The 12,936-nt window shown below is 43.2% G+C and overlaps 1 protein-coding gene across 2 annotated transcripts in view; it reads left to right on the top strand.

Annotated features, from left to right (window-relative positions):
- The window catches only part of LOC147448329 (dynamin-2A-like), a 54,653-nt gene that overhangs the window by 40,093 nt on the left and 1,624 nt on the right, over positions 1-12,936 (top strand). The window lies entirely within an intron of this gene.

Genomic DNA, 12,936 nt, shown 5'->3' with positions numbered 1-12,936 from the left:
TTTCCATAACTTTGCGTCGCAATGGCTCTGTGACACACAATCTGCCATGCATCATCACGAACCCATCGTTGAGAAGATAGTGTTCATGACGTTGTCCATCCACTAGTTGCTCGAAGACCCTTGCAAAATCTTCATCATTTGCATACTGTTCCCTCATATCATCAAGTTCATGATGATAAGGAATTGACACAGCTGAAATTTGTGGCTTCCTTGACAAGGCATCAGCCACAATGTTCTTCTTGCCTTCCACATGCACAATCTGAAAATGGAACATGGACAAGATATTTGCCCATCGCATATGCTTCTCAGATAACTTTGCCTGTGTTAAGAAGTATCGCAAGGTCTGGTGATCCGTTTGGACAACGAAATCTGCACCTAGCAGATAGTGTTTCCAACTTAAGAGCGCATGAATGACGGCTTGCAGTTCTTTTTCATAGACTTGCATAGTCTTTTCTGGCCCTTGCAAGATTCTACTCTCATAGGCTACTACCCTGCTATCTTGCATTAGCACTGCACCAATGCTACTACCACAGGCGTCACACTGGACCACAAATGACTTCCTAAGATCTGGCAACACAATGGCTGGATTTGAAGTTATCTTTTCCTTTAAAAGATTAAAAGCTAAAATCTCTTTTTGTGTCCATCTAAAGGTGACTGCCTTCTTTTGAAGAGCATGTAAAGGTGAAGCAATCTCAACGAAATTTCGGATAAACCTTCTGTAATATGAACATAGTCCCAAGAAGCTTCGGACATCGTGCACCGTCTTCAAATCTGGCCATGACTTGATCGCTTCAACTTTTGCAGGATCCATTCTGACACCATCCTTTGAGACAATGTGTCCCAGAAAGTGAATCTCTTCCAGAAAAAATTCACATTTCTTTGCATTGATGAGCAACCTATGGCTGCGTAGCTCTTTGAACACAATGGTCAAGTGATGCCTATGCTCCTCTTCATTCTTTGAGTAGACTATCATGTCATCAAAGAATGTACCAACAAACTGCTGGTGTGGATGGAAAATTCTGTCCATCATCCTATTGAACGTAGCAGGAGCATTTGTGAGACCAAAGGGCATCACTAAAAATTCGTAAAGGCCAAACGTCGTTCTAAAAGCAGTCTTGTGCACATCCTCTGATCTAATGCGGATCTGATGGTATCCACTCTTTAGATCTATCCTGCTAAACATAGCTGTTGCTCCTAATTTGTCCAGAATATCATCAATTCTAGGTATAGGGAACCTATTCTTGATGGTATTCTTGTTCAGTGCACGGTAGTCGATGCACGTACGCCATGAGCCATCCTTTTTCTGCACCAACAACATTGGAGAACAGAATGGAGATGAACTGGGCTGAATCAGCCCCTTTTCTAACAGCTCCTGTACTTGGCTCATTATCTCTTTTTGTTGAGCCGCACTAACCCTGTACGGAGGCCTATTGGGTGGGCTATTGCCTGGCACCAAATCTATCGCATGGTCCTCAGGTCTCTCTGGCGGTAATTGAGATGGTAATGAATCGGAAAAACAGTCACTATACTGTTGTAAAAACATTGACCTTTCTTTATCTAACACAGATAAATTTGATTCATCACAATCTGACACTTCACGTGCAAAAACCAAGTACGCAGAAAGATGCTTTTTCATTACAGAAGTAATAGCAGAAGCTCATACAGTGGGAATAGACTCCCCTTTAAGCTTTACATCCAGAATGTGAGTCTTTCCTCTGCTCTGTACAATGATCTTTTTGTTGTAGGCATCCATGATTCCCTGTACACGAAACAACCAAGGAATGCCTAACAACACATCACATCCATCAAGTGGCATGATGTAAAATTCTTCAGCATCTACATAGGACTGGATATGAGGTGTAACTTTCCGATGATGGGTGTCACAGCCTCTGTATGGCCAGGACATGCCAAACCTGCCTCTGCTGTATACCCCATCTCTTCAGGTCTGATTCCCAACTTTGAAGCCAATTCTGGGGAAATGAAGTTGGTTGTGGCACCTGGATCAAAGAAGATAAGCACTGTTTGATCCCTGACCTTTCCCCATGCTCTGCAAAGCTCACTTGCATTTGAATTTGGCTTGTCGCCCACCATATCTGGCACTAGACCAGCCATGGGCCTCTTTTCTTTCCTGTCCTCCTTGTCTTCAGAATCTGCTGGCCTTTTCTTTTGGGGACAATTATGAGCAATGTGGCCACGCTGCTCACAGATAAAGCATTTGTTCTCTGACCTTAGGACCTTTTCCGACTTGCGAGGAAAAGGTCTTTTCCATTTCTTTGCTGGTCCCTTTGTTGGTTCAGCCGTGGCTTTGCCTCTCCATGCATTGGCTGGCTCTTGAGTCGCTCTAGGAACCTCATTGAGAACGTACTTCTTCGTTGAATTTTTCTTGGCTGATCCTTCCGTGACGCCAATATTGAATTCACAATCTTCTCCCTTAAGCAAACCATTGCTAGTGTTTGCTACCTCGATGAGCTGCGTCAAAGTAGTGACTTTGGTCTTCGTGCAGTACTTTGTCAATCCTTTGGGTAGGCCACAACAATATTTTTCAATCTGTTCTGTCAATGGCACAAACCTATAGGAAGTTAGTGGAAGTAGAGCTTTCCAAAACTTCCGATTGTAGTCATCCAGATTCTTGCAAGTGACAGCATTAAGCTGGTGCCATTCTGTCATGACATCTGCTTCAAAGTCATCAGATAACCATGCTGCTGTAAAAATCTGCTTGAAGTAAATCCATGTGGACGGAGCTTGACCTTGAAGCAATAAAGTTGTCCACCATTGTCCCGCATTCCCTGTCAAGAAGGTGGCTGCCTTGCGGACCTTTGAAGCCTCTGTAAAGTTTCCTCATGCATAGGCCTTGTCAAATTGATGGAGGAATGAGAGAGCCTTCTTCCTGTCATCAAACCCTGTGAAGGTCGTGAATGTCACACCTTTGCCTCCTTCTTTGTACGGAGTTGGCTTCTCCATCGGCGTTAAGTTGTCATATGGAAGTGACTGAAACAAGGGAACACTGTTAGGGTTCATCTGTGTTCCTTGGCCGCTATTAAGTTGACTTGGAGATGCCATATTTGGTTGTTGACTTGTAATTCCAGCCATGCCAACATTTGCGTGTGGCATCTCAAATTGGCCCTGAGTGCTTTGAAACCCTGGTTGCATGCCCACGACACCATACATGGGGTTAGGCATCATCGTTTGAGCACCCCCGAACACTGTTCCTGGGGTGTAAAACTGATTTCCAAGTGCATGACCAGCCATGCTCTGGAATACTGATCCACCTCCAAAATAGCCAGGGTGTCCCGAAGGTGGTGGGAAGACTTGTTGCATAGCCTGTAGGTTGCTTCCCTGCCCATTAGAACTAGCTAATCAGACGAGGTTCCATAAGTTGGTGGAAACTCTTTAACTGGTCTTGCTTGGTGGGCCTTGCTATAAAACAACTATAGAATATAACAGGACATACATAAATTGACATCAAGCATCTAGCACTGAAGTAAACAAGTACAAAGTGCATTTGCAAATTTTTAAAAAAGAATTGCATGTATGATGATTGATTATTTCTATAGCTATCTGCAAAATGGTCCAATTTCACGGCTTTCTTTACATCTGTTCGAGTAGTGAGACCAAGGCACTAATGCTTTTTGCAATACGTGTTCTCTTGGATTTTAGGGTGCAGTTCTAAACTAAACTTTAGGAAGTATTGACAAATTCAAAAAAAAATACAGAAAGCAGCAAAAGACTATAAAATCAAACTGTAGTGCTGACGTGATAATCGTGTATAAGTGTTGTCCAATTGTGCAAGCCAGAGGACAATGTTTGTGTCAAGCTACATAAAAGCAATGTGAATAGTTAAACATTTCGTCTTGAAATGAAGCGCCAGAGATTGAAAATGCTAAATATACAGTGCACATCATGCAGAAATGCCATACAAAAGTATGGTGGAGAGTTGTCACTGTGGTCTCTCTAAAAATAATAAGAAACGGAAGCCGTGCCCTGCCCCGTAGCATTTATGTGTTGCACCAAGCAAACACATAGGCATGGAGAATTAGATGTAGATAACGGACTTTGCAGTGTTGGCGAGCTAGAGTTGTGGTTGTGTAGTCAAACCTCCATTGTTGTGAATACATGTGCTTTCTGTGACACAAAACAGGAGTTAACACAAATACAAAAGATGTAGGAGATAGATAATAGATTAAACTTCAAGAAAAGCAAAGATAACTTTATGTTCTACGGCATAGATAGTGTAGGGTTTATTGTAATGAGGAGTTCTCAATTTATAAGTTCCGGTGCAATCACTACAATAGAATGACTCAATCATTACACTGTAAATACCAAGCTGGAGGGCATCTCATTTTGTTGTTTTTACTCTACACTATGCTATTCAAATAAAAAACTCAAATCGTTTAGAGCAATATTAACTTTGTATCCCGATAAAACCCATTAAACTAAGGTAGATCTAACAAAGGTTCATACATGAAATGGTCTTGAAAATTGGTCTATTGGTTCTTAAGGCGGTAAAAGGAAAAGATGACATTTGAAAAGCGATGAAAGTGTGCAGACTACTTGCTTGCTTTTTGTTTGTAGGATGACACTCAATATTTGGCATCGGAGAAGTAGACAACATGGCATAGCTCTGGACCAAAGCATAGTCTTCAAGACCAAACCATAGGTGATTTCATTCGGAGAGCTGCTCTCCATTTGCATCTGTTGAAAACAGCCCAGAGCTTCCTGATTATGCCTTGTTCCACATAACCTATAATCAATGCGTTCCAAGAGTCGACGACATGTTGTATAAGAAGCTCCTCGAGCAATTTTTGTGCTTTCTAAACTACACCAAATTGCCACATGCCTTCAAGATGCAAGCATAGGTGATTGCATCTGCAAAGATGTGCTCGCTTTGCATCACCTCAAACTTACCAAATAAACACCTCTCTAGCCCTACTCCTGTTTAGCATATCCCACAATCAATGCGTTTCAAGAGACGAGGGTGTGGAAACACCCGTGCACGTCTCGTGCATCACCTCTTAACTTCTTGGAGGCGCGGTCTATACTGGGAGTCGAGCTCACAATCGATAGGTTTGGACTTATATCACTCGCGCTACACTAGCACAAGGCATGCTCGTGGTCGTCTGAGCTCGTCCCCTTCATCACCTCAAGGCGCAGTGTATGCTGGAGTTGAGACTCTTGTAAGATGTTGTTTTGTAGATCAAAATCTAGGGTATGGCTTCGTAGACCATCGCGAAGGCGAAGAAGATCCCAAGAATGATGAGACAATCTCCATACCTCATAGACAACGAATCAAAACCTCCACTTGAAGTAACATGATTACTACTACCCCTAGCTCTCATGAGAGAGTTAGTAAGCAGCTTACGCATGACCTTGCTCTGGAGCAACCATTGGTAGGACAATTTTATCTTATTCTGATCTTATAGCCCAGAATATCACAAGAAGGAATTTGAGGAACTTGAAGGGGCTCATCGATGAGGGAAATCAAGGGGGTTTGTTGATGTTGACCTATATTTTGAGAAAACGATTGTTGAAAGAGAGGAGATATGTTTGGGAGTATAGGCATGTACTCTTGGATTTCATAAGACCAGAGTGCTTCTCCCTCAACAAGTCAAGGCTGAAGAAGCGAAATGACTTCTGTGTGTAGGCGATGGAGATTTGAAAACCTAGGCAAGACAGAGCGTGAGAGAGAGATCTATGTAGGTAATTTTAGGCGTGTGTTATGTGCACACGTTTCAATGTTATCTTTCAAAATTTGAGGGTACATGTTATAAGGGTCACTGAAGTGACCCTAGGGGTGGTTCATACCCAAAGTATAAGTGAGTATAATAATATACATGAGAGAGGTGGCCAGAGGGCCTTTAGACCCAACAACTTCCCACTTAGCCCGATGTGGTACCTTTAAGTAACTCCCACCAAGTATAAGCAATGCTGATGTTGTGTCTTAGCAAGACACTTAGTGAGAACATCTGCAGGGTTATCCTGTGTTCTGACCTTTGTCAGTTTGACAAGACTATCATCCAATACCTGCCGTATTAAATGGTATCGAACATCTATGTGCTTGGTATGACCATGGAACATAGCATTCTTAGCTAGGCATACAACACTTTGACTATCACAACCAAGCATTGGAGCATGTACTAGAAGACCGAAGTCCTCACAAGACGGCCAAGCTAAATGGCTTCTTTGGAAGCTCCATGACTCAAATATATTCAGCCTTTGTAGTGCTCAGTGCAACTGTCACGGGGACGTGGCAACTGTTAACTATGTCACGAGGACGTGGCAATTGCTAACTTTTGTTGTTGGTTTCTTTCCAATGGGTTTTGTTTTATTTTTGAGACCCTCTTCTTAAAGTAGCAAACGGTCGGACATTGTATGGCCAATGTGAACGGTAGTTTCACTCGCAGATGGGTAGTGGTGGGCACTGGAATTCGTATGGTAAGAGGATGTCTAGGCTCATAGCAAGATCATATAGGTCCCCCCGTTGCACTTAGCAAGTTGGTGGATACTAGGAAGTGAACTCAATAAAGGCCTAAAGTCAAGGTGTAACTACCAACAGAAAGTATCCGACAGTTGGGCCACATTGCACTTTTGGATGCGGTCCCAATGAGGATAGATGGTCAGATGACCAGTGGGAGCCCAACGGAATCATTTCCTAAAATTTAGGGAATTGCTATTTTGGGTCGTAAAATGTGTTCGCGTCGTTACTCCGGTATGACTAGGGGAACATTTTACAACTCTGTTGCGAAGTCAACTGAGCGACCAATCGGGAGATTTTTAAGCGGCAGACCTGAAACGGGAAATGGTTTGTAAATGCGCATTCTTGTGCACTTTCCTCATGCAAGAAGAAGTGGCGCTGAATTTTATGCTTGGAGAGGCCTCATTTGCAAACTGTCACAGGTTAAGAGTTATGGAGTGCTTCCGTTCCCCCTTATGTACAGTGCGGTGCCAGGAGTGATGCCTTGCACGCTACGCATTGCTCTCTCTCTCTCTCTCCCCTATGAGGAGTATGTTATGCCCCTCTAGTGGGCTTTTCATTTGACCAATGTACAGTTATGTGGGTTCATGCGCGATTGCCGAGGCAAGAGCCTCTTGCACAGGTACTGGATTAGTTAGCGGCTAATCCCCCGCAGGTACATGTGAATTCGGAGAGGTTTCACGTGAGAAATCTCGTCCGATTCAAAGGGCAAGTAGCCCTACAGGTGCGGGAGCTCGAGGTCTTACTACAGATGCGACCGGCACGCGAAACAGAGCCCAAAACAGGGAATTACAGCCTGCTGTGTATTTTTGCAGGTTTAGGGTTTCTGCCCTAAACGGACCCTAATACCCCCAGGAGGTTCGGGGAAGCGAGGGGACCGCTGTATAGGTGATCTTGCGCATTTTTGGGGAAGATAACAGTGAATTTAGCGTGCTGCAGATTCTCGCCAGGTTTTGCAAATTGTCCGTATGCGTCGGGAAAGTCATCTATTGTGTGGGGATATTGATTGTGAAGCGTCCTAGTACAGTTATGCTACCGAAATCGGGCCAGAACAGGTGTTTCTTAGCTTAGATTGCGCGGGGCAGCTCGTAGGAGATCACAGGTGTTATTCCCTTTGTTAAAGAATAAAGAAATACCGAAAGGGGCGCCAATTTTGGGGCCTACAGGTTGTCGGCGTCTGCTCGGAGCATTCTAGCTTCCGAGCCGTGTGTGTACTTAGGTGTTAATCCCCGTTACAGGTTTCTTGTGCAAAGTGCTCTGTGTGTGTCTAAAGTAAAGAATTTCGGGTGAAAGCCAACGCCTACCGCCCCATGGGCCGGTTTCAGCAACCATCTTCTACAATCTTGAACATCAAGAAATAGCTCCACCAGCCAAGGTAAAGGCATAACCACTGGTAGATTTCCGAATGTCAAGATCTCCTGCCATGTCTGAATCACAGAATCCCCGCACTGTGGTTCCCCGCACTGACAATGTACCCTTTCCATACATATGCATGTGTCTTGTGTACCTTTCAAGTATGAAACCTCTGCGGTTGCCTTTTAACATGTGTAGACCTTCTCACCCAATGATCTACATTGACCGAAAATGGTCCTACATTATCCGGAATGTGCACACCATCAATTGGCGGCTGATTTTCAACATTACCTCGCTGCTGTAATTCATTTTCAGCAAGCTGGTCATGTCGTATAGTCCTATTTTGTGCACCCATTTACTGTCTATTCTCTTTTGGCTGTTGCAAAATGGGTTGCAGCTCATTTTCAGCATTAAAAGGAATCAAATTTTCAGCCAAAGTTGGCTTTTTGGCTGGTCGATCATGCTGAAACTTGTCCTTCTTCTTGTCAATGTCTACATGTGTAGCATTTTTCAGCAACTTAACCTCATAGAAAACTACGTCTCGACTGCGGATTATCTTCCTGTACTCAGGTATATCCAAACTCGATAACCCATCTGTCCCTCCTCTCCATATCCCATGAAGATGCCCTTGATAGATTTCATGTCAAGTTTGGTTTTCTGTTCAACAGGTACATGCACAAATGCATCGCAGCCAAAGAGTCGTAAATGGTCATATGAAGCCGGTTTGCCAGACCAAACCTCTTCAAGGATGCCATTATCTAACACACGACTCGGAGAGCGATTGTGTACATGAACTACAGTTTTAAGAGCCTCTTCCCAAAACTCTTGAGGGAGATTAGCCGTGGACAATATGCATCTCATTGTCTCACAGATTGTGCGATATATCTTTCAACCACACCATTAGATGATGGATTATAAGGGCCTGTTTATTCCCTTATAATGCCATGCATCTCAGAAAATCTGTTAAACTCACGTGATACATACTCTCCCCCATTATCCGTCCCGATAGCTTTTGACTTAAGTCCTTTTTGTGTGGTCGCAAATGCATGAAATTTCTTTAATGAGTCTAGCACATCACTTTTACTCTTTAGTACATACACCCGTGTCTTTTTATTGTGATCATCAATGAAAGACACAAACTACTGTGCACCTCCCTGTGAATTCACAAGCATAGTGCAAAACATTAGAATGTACTAAAATCTAGATCAAGAACATGTAATTTGCGAGCGACACCAGAGGTATAAGAGAACTTCACTTGCTTTCCATAGATACAATCTTACAAAAGTCAAGGCCAAGGCCTTTTACATCAAATTTCCCCAGAGAAGAGAGAACATCAAGCCCTTTTTCACTCATATGGCTAAGTCTTTTGTGACAAAGCTCCTTGTGAGAGTGAACTTCAGCCACAACAAAAAATTGCCAGGTAATGCCTTGCAATGTAAGTAAATAAAGAGTTCCCATCTTGTTGCCCTTTACAATCAACATTGAGCCTTTAAGCACTTTCCAAGAGCCACCACCAAACATAGAGCAGTAACCCTTAACATCTAGCTGCCCAACTGAAAGTAGACCTTTCTTGATGCTAGGTACATACCTAACATCATGCAAAATCAGCTCTTGGCCATTTTCAAGCGCCAAGTGTACAATGCCAACATACTGAATCTCACATGCGTGGTTGTTTCCCAAGTAAACATTACCCAGACTACCTGCAGTGTATGAAGCAAAGGACTCCAAAGATGAAGTAACATGAAATGAGGCACCACTCTCTACTATCCATGATTGTGACATACCATCATGCTGAAAGTAATTCATTAATCACCTTTGATTTTGTGATGTACATGTCACTTGCCAATTGCTACATTACCATCATGAAAGCATGAGTCAACAACAAGTGCATCATCCATGTCAACAATTCCTACAATGACCACACTAGAATGACCACACTAGAAACAACGCTTGCCTTGGCAACTTCCTTGGAAGAAGAGTCATGCTCATCACTTTTAGCATCATTGGAATCATTCTTCTTCTTACCTTGCTGTTTCTTTCTTTCAAGTTTTTGCTTGTAGTACCTGTAGTCTGGCTTTTTATGCCCTTTGCGTCCATATTGATAGCAGGTAACATCCTAGAACTTTTCCCTGCTCTTGCCTCTTAACATCATATGCTGACCCGTTGCTTTCACTAATGGTCTTTCTTCTAATCTCTTCATTGAGAATAGAACCACATACACCATCAAATGTCAAAGCAGCATTGTAAAGCTTCCCAATTGTCAGGCAAAGTCATAAATACAGAATTCCACGTTTCACGCTCGTGACTGATGCCTTGGCAGCCTATACGGAATTTCCCTCAATTTGCGTTGATGCTTTTTGGAGCTAGATGCTTTTAGAACTTGAAGCTTTTCATGGAATAGCTTTTCAAAGCCCAAGGGCCTTTAAATATGAGCGAAGGGAGGTGCAGAGGATAGAGTATCGACGTTCTACTGAGTTAAAGCAATATTAAGAAATATATCGAGAGCGGCGCCAAGGGTTGGGGCTAGTGCTTTCTTGGGGGGGAACTTCACCACTCCGCGTCTCGTGTGTCGTGCACTCTCTATCTCTTTCAGTTTAGTGTTATTTGAAGTGCTTAAAGTTGTTCAGCCTGTTCTTTTTCGTTGGCGCGTGGTGCCCGTCCCGTGACAGAATCTCCATTAATTTCTGTTGTTCCCTTGTTGGATTTAGGGTTCTTCATCTCCCGGCAAACGAATAGTCGGAGGGGTGTTGTCTCTCTATGAGATTCACTACTAGAACCCATTTATCTGTAGAAAAGGATTGAATCCTTTGTAGAGGAAGAATTGTCTGAGCTTTGATATCACTGTTACAGGCTTGGGCGATGGGCACTCCAAGCGAGAAATCAATAGCAACACACAAACGAAAACTGCGAATAAATGAACTGAACTTGATTAGGGAGAGAGAGAGAGAACAGAGGAGTGTCAACATGAAGCGGCGGAGTCTTGCCACCAGATGCATTGCCCCCAAAGACTGGCTTTCTTTATTGCCAACCACAAAGGTACAACTTCCAAGGGTCCAACTCTCCGTGGCTTTGTGTCCAGATGCTCTGTAGAGAGTGGGCCCCATAGACTTTTATAAACAGTACAAGGGGTGCCTAAAAGCAGAGCCCCAAAAGCACTCGCTCTAAAAGCATTTTCATGCAAAAGCTCTGATCCCAAAAGCATGATGTGAATCTTGTCTCCCTGTTGTGTGTACTGGGCTGCCACGTCAGTACTCTGCAGCTTAAAAACGCGGAGCGTCCATACAGTATATGTCACGTCTGCAAGTTCGTTAATTTTTACCTTTTCTAGTTACGTTCTCATCTTCAGGGATAAGTTTTCAGGCCCCTTGGCAAGTTCTTCGAAGTTAATTGGGTCAGAGTTTATTAACTCTAACCCCTTTAGGGACTTGCCTGTGACGTGCACATTCATTCTGAATCTACTCTTTGATTAACCATCAGCTTTTCCCTTTGGTTCTTTCTTTGGACGCTTTGCGAAGACGTGCCCTTGTTTACCACTACCATAACACTTGCCCTCTTTGAAGTACTCAGCAAGCTGCTCTTTTTTCAATTTGGGCCGTATGGATTTCTTCTTCTGCTTCTTGCCCTTCTTCTCCTTGGAAGACTCTTTTCCCGTTGACTTAATTATTGGCTTGTCTGTTGGGTAAGTCAAGGCGCCTGAATGCAAGGAAAAATTGTCCTCTGCACGCTCCATGAGCTTTTGAATGGTTTGCTTCAAATAGTAACTCTTCATTTCTTTTGGTAAACCGTACCAAAACCGCTTCCTCTACAGGAGGCCCTCATGGCACTCCCGAGGGGTAGTTGCCCAGGGGAGGATGGCTTGACCATGAGTTTTTTCTTGAAGTAGTGGGAGGTGCTACCAACACATTTTGCACATTGGGAATTGCCTAACAGCAGGTTTGTTGTAGACCTTAGGTTCAAGGTTGGTAGACTGTTGGTTAAAGTTCCCAGTTTTTGTAATATAAATTTTGAAGTTTTGTAGAATATGAAATTATAATCATTGACTTATCTTTCTAGGCTTCTTGTTTTAAGTATTATATTGGTTTTTTTAAATAGATATAAAAACCTCGTTTTTAACCGTTTCTATTGAGGTCGAAACTCCGAAACTTTGGTTTTTCTTTCTTTGTTTCTGCCGTTTCCGTTTCGGGTTGTCACTATGAAAAAGAGGAACTGTCGAAAGACGAAGAAGAACTAGGGTCAACGAACACGCTTCTTGGATCCACTAGCCACCTCGAAAGTCAATTTTCGATCCTCTAATTTGCGAGAGTGCTTTGTGTTTTTCATCAACCGACTGATCTTCTGTTCAAGAGCTTCGTCAAACTCTTCTTGCGAGTACAATTTCTGCTTTTCTGCACTCAGCTTTGCTTTTGTCTTCATGGCCAACCTGAGAGGGGTGAGTAAACAAGGTGCCCAAAAAGCATCAGAACGAAAGCACAATCTCCAAAAGCTCTGGTCTCCAAAACATAAGACAAAAACTGGTGCAAATCTGCCCTTCTGTACGACTGCCACATCACCAGCAGTAAGCACAATTCGCAGGCTGAGTGCCACGTGTCCTGTCAATGTAAAATCCGGGTCTTGGCCACGTCAGCAGATTCACAGTTTTGCAGGTCTTTGACGATTTGGTCCATTTGCAGGGGATACCTTATGGGCCCTACCACATCACATCAGCAACTTGTGATGAGTCACTTGATTTTGCACCCAGCCATGTACAACAAGCTTGGCTATAAGGACATGTTTCTAACCCATTGTATTTCTGTCTAAGTGGCCATGCCAGTCTCGTCCGTTTCCAGTCTTATGTGACTGGCTGCCAGCCTTTTCATAGCATTGCAAGAGCTCCTCATCAAGCCCTTCCTATGCAGCCTTAAAGGCAGTCTGTGCCACTTGAGTTGCATCCCTTTGTTATGTTGTGTCCATTGCATTCATTCATTAGCATATACACACGTTTTCCACGGGATGCTTCTCACCAATTTATTATGGTTGCATTGACGGCAGAATTTACTGTTTGGAAGAGATACTTTATTGGTAATCTTGCTGCTGATTAGTGCTACTTATATAATGGATCAAGGATGCCCCCT

This window comes from Adiantum capillus-veneris, chromosome 11, assembly GCF_014529385.1.
Source record: "Adiantum capillus-veneris isolate H3 chromosome 11, ASM1452938v2, whole genome shotgun sequence".
NCBI classification, from domain to species: Eukaryota; Viridiplantae; Streptophyta; class Polypodiopsida; order Polypodiales; family Pteridaceae; genus Adiantum; species Adiantum capillus-veneris.
The sequence above is the reverse complement of the archived record's forward strand: the minus strand, read 5'-3'. Positions and strand labels throughout refer to the sequence as shown.